The following is an 11,706-nucleotide window of genomic DNA, read 5'->3' as shown; positions in this document are numbered from 1 at the left end:
TATACCACTTTACGAACTCTCCAGACAGAAAGTCTGACCTCCTTTCGTATACCTTGATAACATCGTTTTATTTTATGTTGTTTGCGAGACTCAGGTGGTGATAAATTAAAGATGTCTCAGCACTAATATCAAACTGTGGTGACTAAATAGTCAAACTCAAAAATAAATCAAGTGTGTGTGTATGTGTGTGTGTGAAAGGGGGGGGCAGAAAGAGTCACGTCTGCGAGACATTTTATTTGTTGGATAAAACAGCGATTACTATTGTGATTACTATCTAATAAATGTGATAATAATTACAAAATTCCTCTTAAAAGTAATTTTTTTTAAATGGTTCGGATACTTATGACGAGTACGGTATAAGTCTGACGTTTAGACGGTGAGAAGTTAGGCAGCCGTAGTGAGAGTCTGGGCAGGCTTGCTAGAATCAGCGTTTCAGCTGAGACTGGCTGCGTTTACACGGATGCAACCGTAGCGCGTCGAAACACAATTCGACCATTTTGATTGGTAGCCGATGAGCAGAAGAGGAAGAAGTAGGGAGACAGAGTGCGTGTGATTGGTCTCTGGTCGATTCCACGCGCCACGATTGCATTCCTGTAAACCCAGTCTTTGTCAAAGAAAGCACGTCGTGCCTGGGACGCGTGAACACTTGAGGCTCGTCTTGACGCGCCACTGAGCTCGTGAGCTGACTTCGGCAATGCTTCTTTTTTTTTTTTTCACACAGTCTTATAACTGGGGCGCTTATTTTAGCGAGCCGGCTTTCGTGTCTTTGTCGTAGTATTATGCCTGAATGTCCTACTGTTTAGGGTGATATCATCCTTTGTAGAACCTGATGTCGACAGCTCGCGTTCACATTGAAAATACAAAGAAATTGCTGAAAACAAAATGGCGCCGTAACGTGATCAACGCCAAGAGCGCGTGCAGGGAGACGCTCTTTCAAGCGCTTCGGAACAAAAAAAAAAAGTAAAATAAGCGTTTGGAACGAAATGATCGGATGTCATGGCCCTAAGCAAAGCGTACACGAAGGCACCCAAGTTGTAGATGAGAAATTTAGCCTGTGCTGTAGTGCCATTGCTGCAGCCCAGAACGGTCTCGTAAAGTCACTCCCGCTTCTGATTGGACGCCAAGAAGACGAGTGAGAAACCTCTTTAAAACCTTAACGTTCGATCGTGGAACCAGACCGCAAAAATCGAACGCACGATTTCCCGGGGGAAAATTCCAAGAATTCCGCCTGAAAGTTTTCAATACATAAATCAAAAAACAAAATAAAACACTATCGAAATTCCCCGTCGTCTGCTTTAAACTCCAGACGTGAAGCACAAACGTAAGTTGAAAAAGGAAAAACAGACACCCTCGTCGATGCCTTCGGGGGAAACAGGGGTTCCTAAACCCCGCCATTTTGAAGCGGGAGATGTCATCCGTGTCCCGCCGTCTGCTCCTCTCCGTGGACTAGCCTCCAACCCGGGACATCATCCCTCAGATGTTGAGTAAAAGAAGCGCCATGAGTCAGCCGCTTTCTTCCCCCTCGTTTAACTTTTCTTTTTATATCATACATTTTGAACCATAAAAGAAAAGTACACACAAAAGCTAGCGTTTTCACACTACGACACCTCCGAACACTTGGTTCGCCACCCAAAAGTTGTGCTCGCGCGAATTGAAAAACGGTTGATTTTAGGGTTGGCGGGATGGTCGTTTTTATGCGAACAGTTACAATAAACGAAGAGTGGCTGTAAGGGCTTAGTGCTAAAGTCGGGTTAAGTCGGGTCGAGTAGGGTTGGCTCAAGTCGAGTTGGGTCGGATCAGGTCGGTACAGGTAGGTGCGGGTCGGGTCTAAACTCGTATGGTCGCCATTTTGGTTAATGGAATAAGAAGTTTCTTCTTCACCTCTCCATTTTTGGTTAGCCTAGCTAACTTCGCTGGTGACAGGTGCCATTATAGAGGCGTTTCTTGATTTCCACACATCGGCGAAACAAGCCCACGTCTTTGCACCAGCATAACATGCAGCGTCAATGCTTGGCGGCATTGAAAAATATTTTTCCCTGCCTTCAAACACGCAAGGACGACGAGATCTGCATAGATAAGCATGACTGATAAGTGGATTGCATACGTAGTACCAAAGACGCTTATATTGGAGAATACAATGATGATTCATAGCTATCTTGGCGCAACTGGTTCAGAAGGATCCTTTTGACGCTTCGATTATTTGAATGGACCGAAATCACGATTGCCATGGCAAGTGAGACCGATAGACCAATCACGTTGCGAGGTTTTGTAGTCTGTATGTTAGCCTCTGTTTGTGTTCGGCTAGCAGGAAGTGAAGGCCTAGACGCTACTTTTCCAGGATCCAGTGACAGGTTGGGTCGGATCGGGTTAACCGGCTCCGACCAGGTCGGGCCACGGAGCAATTGGACGGACCAGCCGGGTCTGGACCTTGTGATATTCCCTCATTTCAGGTCAGATCAGTACGTTTCGAGACAAAATAAGTGTTTTATGGCGTTATTACGTCCCCATTCAGTCTGACAGATTATCCAACTGGTCATTTAGCATAGTAATTTCACACGGTGCGCCATATGTATTCCGTAATTATTCCAATAGGCAGATGAAACGAATGTGAAATCATGAGCTTGTTTATTACACCTCTCCGGATTATATTGGAACCAGTTACAAAGAAAAATCAACTAATCATAGTCCAAAAATCGGAGATACATTGTGTTCTTTTGGGTTTTTCTTCTTGTTTCCGACTGTGCACTGCAGTAGACAATATTCTCCACACTATCAACTGCTGTAGAAAGCGCGATGCTTAAGTTCCAATAAAAGGAGCTGAATGCACAGGGAAATCAATACGCGGAATATGTCGTAGTAAACGGCACTCCCCATAAAGATCACTTCATCTTATCCGAAAGAACACCCGAAATCCCGAGACACACCGCAAGTTCTGCAGAAACAATAATAAGACAAACAAAAAGAACTTCCTCCTCCGGCTGTCGTCTGCTACGCCTGATTAGCAGACGACAGCTAGGGGTTGAAACCGAAACCGAGCTTGCATAGGGGAGGGAAGGGAGAAAAAACCTTGCGGGGTTTCGATTGAAAGTGCCACCAAAAGGCTCCCCCCGCCCCCCCCCCCCCCCCCCCCCCCCCCCCCAACCCGGGGTATCGGCAAACAATAGAGAAAAGCAAGACGCTTTGTAAAGAAGGTGGGTGTCTCGGTCTGGCGATCACCGCCCAGACCACTCCCGCTGCGTTAGCATACCCGTAGCGCCGCTCGTTCCCCTAGCGGCGGGGGTTCGGAAATGCGCTAAGTGGTGAAAGTCGTTCGGCCAGACGCAGACGACGCGATCCGTTTATCTGTTGGGGACGTGCTACGAACTTCAGACCCCACATGCAACAAAAAAAAACTCTTTAGAAGCAACATCTCGTCCGCGTCGAGACAGTGCGAGAGCAACAACAAGAAGAACTTCGCTAACGGGAGAGGGTGGGGTGGGGGAGGGAAGGTTGCAAAGAAAAGTCGTAGAGTGGTATTTTTGCCGCCGCAAAAAACAAGATGGCGACACCCTGCTTCAGAATCTTCTGCTTGGAAAGCCCGTGCGCTAAAGTGCGCGTGAAAGTAGTCGGTTGTAGCGGCGGAGTGCAAGACGCTGTTTACAGAGACGCTCTCGCCCTACGTCAAACAAACACGCGCATAAAGGCGAAGCCGAAAATGGGCCTGTGGATGGCGCGTCCTTGTTTTGTTCTTAAACATAAAGTCTCCCACCAGATCGCGAAACGACTCGAGAGTCTCTGGGGAGGTTGCGAAAATCGGCCGATAGTTGTCTTTGTTTCATGCAAGACTGCGAAGAGGTACCACGTCGCTTGTCTGGTCGGCACTCTTCGGGCGCACGTGCCCCAGCTTACTTTTTGTTATGTCTTGATCGAGAACACCGGACTTGATTTGGATTTTATTGGCGGCGCATCCCTGGCTAAGGCTGTATTGCCCCGGCATGCCAGCGTTTGATTACAGTAACGTTTACCAAAACGATGTTCATGTTGCGTGTTTAGAGAGTTTGGACCGTGGGAAGAGCGACGCGTAGCACTACCCTAGCGGGGGAAGTGGGTAGTAATTTTAAGCTTGATTCAATCACGCGCACTCTCCCAAAACCAAACAAAAGAACTAGATGTGACGTCACAACACGTGGAAACATTTCAGCAAACGCGTCTGGCCAGGGAGGGAGTATAGCGCCGAGATATTTCGGTGGCGCCCTCTAATGGTTTCCATCCGTGACGTCATGACTGGGATTTGCCTCGCCGTGACGTCCACCAGTTGTTACCCCGGCTACTTACCACCAGGTGCGACGACGAGTTCGATGGTGTGTTTAAAAAGCACAGTGGAAGCTAGGAACCATCGCCACCGGAATTAACACCGTCAAAGTTGACAATCTGACAATGCTCGTATGCTCATGGTCTGGCCAATCGTGGAAAGCTGACCGCAGCGACGCTTTTGGTCGCGCACATCGCTAATACGGGTGGATCTTTGGGTTTGAAAACGTTTTCTTCACTTATTTTTATAACGCCAAGCTTGCCGCCTTCCACGCCATCTACGCTGAGAAAAAACAAAAAAAACTTGCATGGCAAATTACTGGGCAATAGTCCCCTTTCGAAGTTCAATCTGGCCACTTTGATCACTATCATCATCCAAGGAATCGCCTATGTGCCGTGCTAATAGCGGCCTTTTGGTTGCTGAATGTAGAGTGACCTGGAAAGGATTGGGTGGGGCTAGTGTCACTAAATAAGCTACGCTTCAGAGTAACCGCACTTGGCCATATTGTGTCTTAAAATCATGGTTGCCAGTTTCTGAAGCTTTATCTGAAATCACAGGAAATGCTTTTCCGCCCTCCACAAATGTTTAAACCGTTCGCGAGAGTGCAAAGCAATATTACATGACCTTCCTAACACCGAATCTAATGCTGAGGAAGTCGCACTTTTGAATCATGACGATCGGCCGTTGCGTCTGTTCTGGATACGAGCCAAAATGGCGGCGCCCACAACAATGTTGGGGAACGGAGTGCCGATACTCTAAGCGCAGCTTATTTAGTGGCTCTAGGTGGGGCCACCAAAGTGCTATTTCTAAAGCGCCACATGTGGAAAATGTATTAGAGGGCGCTACGAGCGAATTGGCTTGGATTTGCATAAACAAGGAGTAAACGAGCGCTGCAATATAAGCTCTTGAACAAACACGACGATAAATTTTAACACTGAATTTCTTTTATCAGCTGTTTTTTTTATAAAAAAAAAAACGTTGCGTTCTAACCCCACGCTCGACCGGCACAAAGGTCAGGGTCATAGAAACAATAGAACGCCAGGCTATATTTTTATACAACCTAGACGTCAAGCGTCACGTCAATGCATAACGTCACCATGACCTGACATGTCGTCACAACGCCATGCGACATCATGACGACGCCTTGACGTCAACGTCGTCGTCAACGTTGAAAATGCACGTTACACGATGTCAAGACTGCGTTTTAATTACATATCGCGTTGACAAAGACGTCGATGCCAACGCGGACGTTGACGACGACGGCGTCCTCGCCGTCAACGCGACGTCATAAAGGCGCTTGGCATCCGGTCGTCGACGTCACGAGGACGTCCCGACAACTTCACGACGTCGACGTAATCGTCGACTGCGACGACGTTACACGACGTCAAGGCTCCGTCGTGATGGCGCGTCGACGTTTATGTATGCGAAGGCGACGACGTTACACGAAGGTAAGGCTTCGTCGTGATATCGTTGTGACGTCACGTTGACGACGACGTCACGCGACGTCTGGGCGACGTTAACGTTACGTCATAGCGCCGTTTAACGTTGCGTGTGGCGTCGACGTTATCGTCGGCGCCGACGTCAACGATAGCGTCGACGACCACGTCGACGTCGTCTTCGACGCGGTCAGAACGCAGACAGGCGTGTACTCACAAATCTTGTGGAGTGCCAATAAATAAGCTACGCTTTAGAGTAACGGCCCTTGCCGATCTTGTGGCTGAAAGTCATGGTTGCCAGTTATGTGAAGCTTTATCTAAAAAAAAAGGAAACGCTTTGCCGTTCTCCACAAATGTTTGAACAGTTCGCCACAGAGCAAAGCAATATTAGCATGAGCTTCCTAACACCGAATTCAATGCTGAGGCGGTCTTACTTTTGAATCATGACAATCGGCAGTTGCGTCTGCTCTGCACAAGCACCAAGATGGCGGCGCCCACAACAATATCGAGAAACAGAGTGCCGATGCTCTAAGTGTAGCTCATTTAGTGGTTCTAGCTCGAAGCGCACGTGGAGAGAAAGCTCGCGCTGCAGAACCCAGGGATCCTGGGTTCAATCCCCACCCCTGCCCGTTTCGATCTTTTATCTGAATGAGTATCATACCGGCGTGCGGTCGTGTATCACTACTGCGTGGAACACGTTAAAAACCCAGGCTAGTGACTGTACTACTGACTAAATTGCTCATCTACAGCTGAGACACCAAACGCCCACTGAGGCCAGACCAACTTCTGACTGTATAAACATACACACACCAATTTTGTTTGTGCTCACTGATGATGGAAGGAGTTGAAGATGCTCCGGACACGGGTATTGAGTACCATGAGTTGGTCGTGTTAAATACAAAAGCTGCGTAACCGTTCATTTCAATCTGGAGCGTAGTCAGCCTGCTGGGGGCACATAATCGGCTTTACGGCCCCTTGATGTAAAGCCTCTTAACGCAGCTTCAATGTGGGTCGGTGCTTCATCCTTGCCGGTTGTATATTTGTCACCATTGAAACTAAAAGACCAGTAAGAATCGTAAGGTAAAAACACATTCTCGACTGCTGTTGACTAGCAAATGTGGTGGTGCCCGGCAAAATGCTACAGACTGCAGGTCGATAACTGTTAGTACGGTAAAAGGTAAGCTGTTATTGGAGCCAACAGATGGCATTGAAGTTTGAAGAGGGTTAGAGTGCCTTCATACACACACGCGCTTTTGCTTGAGTGGTGACATCTCAGCCATTTTACCGCCCAATCATTTTTTTATGCATTTTGAAGTGCGCGCAATCCGGTGTCACTCAGCTCGAGCGCGTAGCTTTGGCTAATGCATAGACGCCATTTTATCGCCCAAGTTACGCACCAAGTGCGCGAGAGCGTTACGTGCTGGCACATTCAGGGCAACAATGCATGTCTTCACCCTGAGACAGACAGACATCTAGGCACCCTAAAGAGGGTCTATTGTATGGCATACGTGAAACGTTCTAGCATCACGTGACACTGGGTCACGAGACGTCAATTTACCCGCTAAATTCAGCGAGAAAACAAAATTGGTGTGTAGGTCATGTGACATGTAACGAAACAGATGACGAAGTCACGCACTTCCGCTCCTGTCTTCCTATAGACGCTTTACACACGCGCCAGAATACAGCCGCCATTGCTGACCTTCTCTTGTTTTACCAAGATACCAAGCCACTGAAATTGGTGTGGACAAGCCTCCACAAAGCCCAATGCTGGGGAGAAAGACAGAATAAAATCTAGGATGGCAATGACCTAGCCTGCTATGGTAATAATGAAGTGAAGTAAACGTAATAAGGGGAAACAAAAACTGAAGGTCAGTTATGGCGGCGCCCATGCACAGATGCTGCAAAGCGTCTATAGACGCTTTCAGCGCGCGCCAGATTAGAGCCGCTATAGACGCTTTGTAGCAGCTGTGCATGGGCGCCACCATAACTGACCTTCAATTTTTGTTTCCCCTTATTACGTTTACTTCACTTCATTATTACCATAGCAGGCCAGGTTATTGACATCTTAGATTTTATTCTGTCTTGCTCCCCAGCATTGGTCTTTGTGGACGCTCGTCCACACCAATTTCAGTGGCTCGGTATCTCGGTAAAACAAGAGAAGGTCAGCAATGGCGGCTGTATTCTGGCGCGTGTGCAAAGCGTCTATAGCCGGCCTTCTCTTGTCTTACAGAGATGCCGAGCCAATGAAGCGGACGTTGACGAGTCTTCACAAGGGCTTATGCTGGGGAGAACGACACAGTAACGCTTAAAATGGCAATAAGCTGTCCTGCTGTGGTAATGATGAAGTGGAGCGAACGAAATAAGAGGGAGAAAAACTGAAGGTCTGTTATGGCAGCGCCCATGTACAGCTGCCTGAAAGCGTCTATACTTTGTCTTACCCTAAAATGGACTATTGTTAGCCGCGCATGCTAATAGCTTGAGGTAGTCGCTTTGGATAAAGCCTTGGCGGCTGCACGAGCGCTCGTACATCGAGTGCTCCAGTCAAAGCAGTCAAGGATACCCGCTCGCGCTTGCACAGCCTTCGCAGTTAGTCCATGCTAAGGTGAGACGAAGAGTACACACAATTTCCACAAGGGCGCAGCCATCTTGAATGTCGTCACTTCTATTACGCTGTAAAACATTGTTTTGATCCCTCCACGTTGCTGGAAGGTGTTCACAAAAAATACATGATTGTCACACATTCTTGTTTTGCCTCGCCCATATTTTCTCGCATATTCCAGCTTAAGATGTTTTTTTTTTTTTTTTTTTTTTTTTTTTTTTTTTTTTTTTTTGTCTTGCATACCAGATACGGAACTCACGTGACCGAGAATGACAGGAAACAGAAAGCGTCTATAGTTTCTACAACAGTTGGTATTCACCGACGGACATAGCTGAATTTGTTGCTGCTGAACACGTGCTTACAGCAATATTTTCTAGCGCTATTGTAATGTGCGTTCCTCATCATCGATTGTTATTCTTGGTAGAGCATAAGTGAATATTGTTCCGATCATGCGCAATGACACAGCTTCCCCTGTTCCTCCTCCTGTATACTGGAGCATCGCTTTTCCAGTATATAGCCTCTTCCAGAATACCAGAGGACATGGCTGTGAACACGATGAAATATGGATAACAGGTTGAAGTTGAGCTAGTTGGTACATAATTTAGGTAAATAGTCAGCTAGAACGTCCCTCTCGTTCTAGCTGACCATTTACCGAAATATGGAGTCCGATGAATCTACAGAGCGAGAAATGTTGTTAAGGAGAAACCTTTTTATGAATACTCGGTGCACGCAAAAGCGACTTCACCCATGCTACATGATTCCATGCTACACGACCTTAACAAACATGGTGCTGTATTACACTGTGAAAGCATCTCAAACACTCTCCTCCACTCCAACGGCTGCTTTCAGCTTTATTTCTTGGCACTCAGTTTACATACATTTTGAGAATTTGTGTTTTACTTGACGTTTTCTTTGGAACCTCCCAAAAGGTCGTGGAAAATAAGAACATTGCTGTTTCCACATTGGCCGATTTTACTTGTTATTTCTCACGATGCAGCAGATTTAAACGGCGTGGGTTGTTTGCATCATATGGGTGAAAGACGGAGAAGCATTGCTTTACTGAAAACATATCCGATGTATCACTTAGCTGAAGAGAGCTGACATGTTCGTCTGGCATACCACAATAATGACATTTGCTACACATTTGAAGGAACTTTTCAACAAACTTGTGGTTCTCATTCGTTAAATACTGAAAAGGTGTTTCCTGCTGGATTATCACTGAAACTCATACAATCCGTACGTCTTTCTACTTTTTAAATTTTTCTTGAACACGGTATCTTTTAGACGTTTCGGTAAACTTTTTATGTAGTCTAAAAGGCTTTCCTAATTGCCATTTACTTCAACGGCGCGTCGTCGTTCTGAAGGACCCTTCACCTTCACTGTGTTGTTTCATTACCTGAAAAAGGCCTCAAACCACAAATCCAAAACAAAACAGAAAAGTTCTCAAAACAAAGATGATGATTCAGTGGTTCGGGCGATGTGATGTACTGGCAAAAAAAGAACTGACTCTTCTAAGCGGCTCCTGTGTCTACGCACGCACTCGCGGCTACCAGATATATGTCATCCCGACATTTCCAACCACCGGGTCTAAGAACTGTTCCACATGATCACATCATCAACCCTCACCTGGACCATGGCACACTCGGCAAGCATCAACCCCAAAAAAGACCTCACACCGGGCGCTCCAAACCTGCGCAACCAGTGGCACACGTCATTCGGAAAGCTTAGTGATGATCTCGAGGACCTGATTACGCCGCAGGTCGGGCACCGACAGATCAGCCACAGCCTTGAGACACACCTGCTTAACGGCTTCCCTGTGGATGGCCAGAACTCTGGGGTACGTTCCAATGATATCGATGAAGCACTGAATCACGGCACTGCCATCCGCCGACCTCACGCTTTTCCCCAGAATGTGCAGCATCCACGGCAAGAGTTCGGCGAAGACGGCTTGAACTGTCGCATGGCCCTGGTTGTTGCTGACGTAGCAGAAGACAGCCTTAATGGCAGCCATCTGGACGTTGATGCACGGGTCGGTCAGGCCTTGGGTCATCATCTGGCGCGTGAGTTGCTGGTAAGGGTAAGGGCTTTGCTGAGTACCGAACATGCCCGGAGCGGCGGCAAATATGTCTAGAGCTGCCTGGCGGAGATCGGGGATGGAGGAGTATGTCCAGCTGAAGAGGAACTCCGGGAAGTCGGGCCATCCGTTGTCCGGTGAACCGCCGTCGAGGAGTTTGCACGCCAGTAGGGCCGTGACCTCGCACGCGCGCTTGCGGATGTTGGCGTTCTGTTCGTTCTGAATCATAGTCAGAAGCTTGGTCTTGAAAGTGAAAGAGAAAATATACACGTTGAAGATGAGTGTCAAGCAGCGTCAACTCATTCTCTAAGATGACATCCCTCTATCCCGTTCTTTATGGCACAGTACTGCAAACAAAACGAGGTGAAGCACTCCAAATAGCTTTCTGGTTATATTCTAAGATGGGCTATCTTTATTTTAATAAAATTGTCTTCGTTGTTACTTTTTAATTATGTATTACACCTCCCGCGGACAACACACCCCTTTGGGGGTCGTTTACGGTCACCAAAAGCTTCTAAGGTCAACACTCAAACATTCTTCCAGAGGCTACGCTCAGAGTTATAGGACCATGAAATCTGCACGATACGGAAAAAAACATTATTTTATACCTACTTCCATTTGTCCTCGGCAGCAGTAAGCAAGACTATAAGGTGATATCGTGCACCGCTCAAACCCTCAAATTGGTATGTCACAGAAGCTTATAGGTTTCATCAATCTGACATCTAACAACAAAATGGCGGATTGACGCCATGCAAAAACACCCTATGGTCACTGGCAGTTTAAAGAACACAAAGCGAAGCAAGACCTTAACATCTCTATTATCACTCCAAAGCAAATGAGATTGCAGTATTATCCGGTAAATATGCCGAAGAATGAATAAGGAAGCAACGGGCGTGAACATAATAAATCACGACCTGCGTTCTTTTTTAAGCTGTCAGTAAATAAAGACGCCCACTGACGTGCCCTTATACATGTTCTGGGGTGCAGACACTTCCCTTCAGCTTTTAAGAAGCCCAACTCTCACCTTCAGATCGTCTTGTTTCTCGGGCGTCAACACCGAGTAGGCTTGGTCGAAGCCATCGCTGAGCAGACTCTGCATCAGGATGGATGCCGTGATCCGTGTGCTTTCCGTGTTCTGAATGCCTGTCATCGTGTCCAGGAGGTACATTAGTTCGCCGTTTGCCGGTAGCTTGTCGTAGACCATCTCGCCCGTGACTCTGGTGCCGGTGTCACCGCTCGTCGAAGAAGCGAGCAGCTTGTTGCACTTGGACTCGCACTGCTGGTCCATCGGGTGCTCCCGTCAGTG

The sequence above is a fragment of the Ixodes scapularis genome, unplaced genomic scaffold, assembly GCF_016920785.2.
Source record: "Ixodes scapularis isolate PalLabHiFi unplaced genomic scaffold, ASM1692078v2 PGA_scaffold6__148_contigs__length_123643588, whole genome shotgun sequence".
NCBI lineage: Eukaryota > Metazoa > Arthropoda > Arachnida > Ixodida > Ixodidae > Ixodes > Ixodes scapularis.
The sequence above is the reverse complement of the archived record's forward strand: the minus strand, read 5'-3'. Positions refer to the sequence as shown.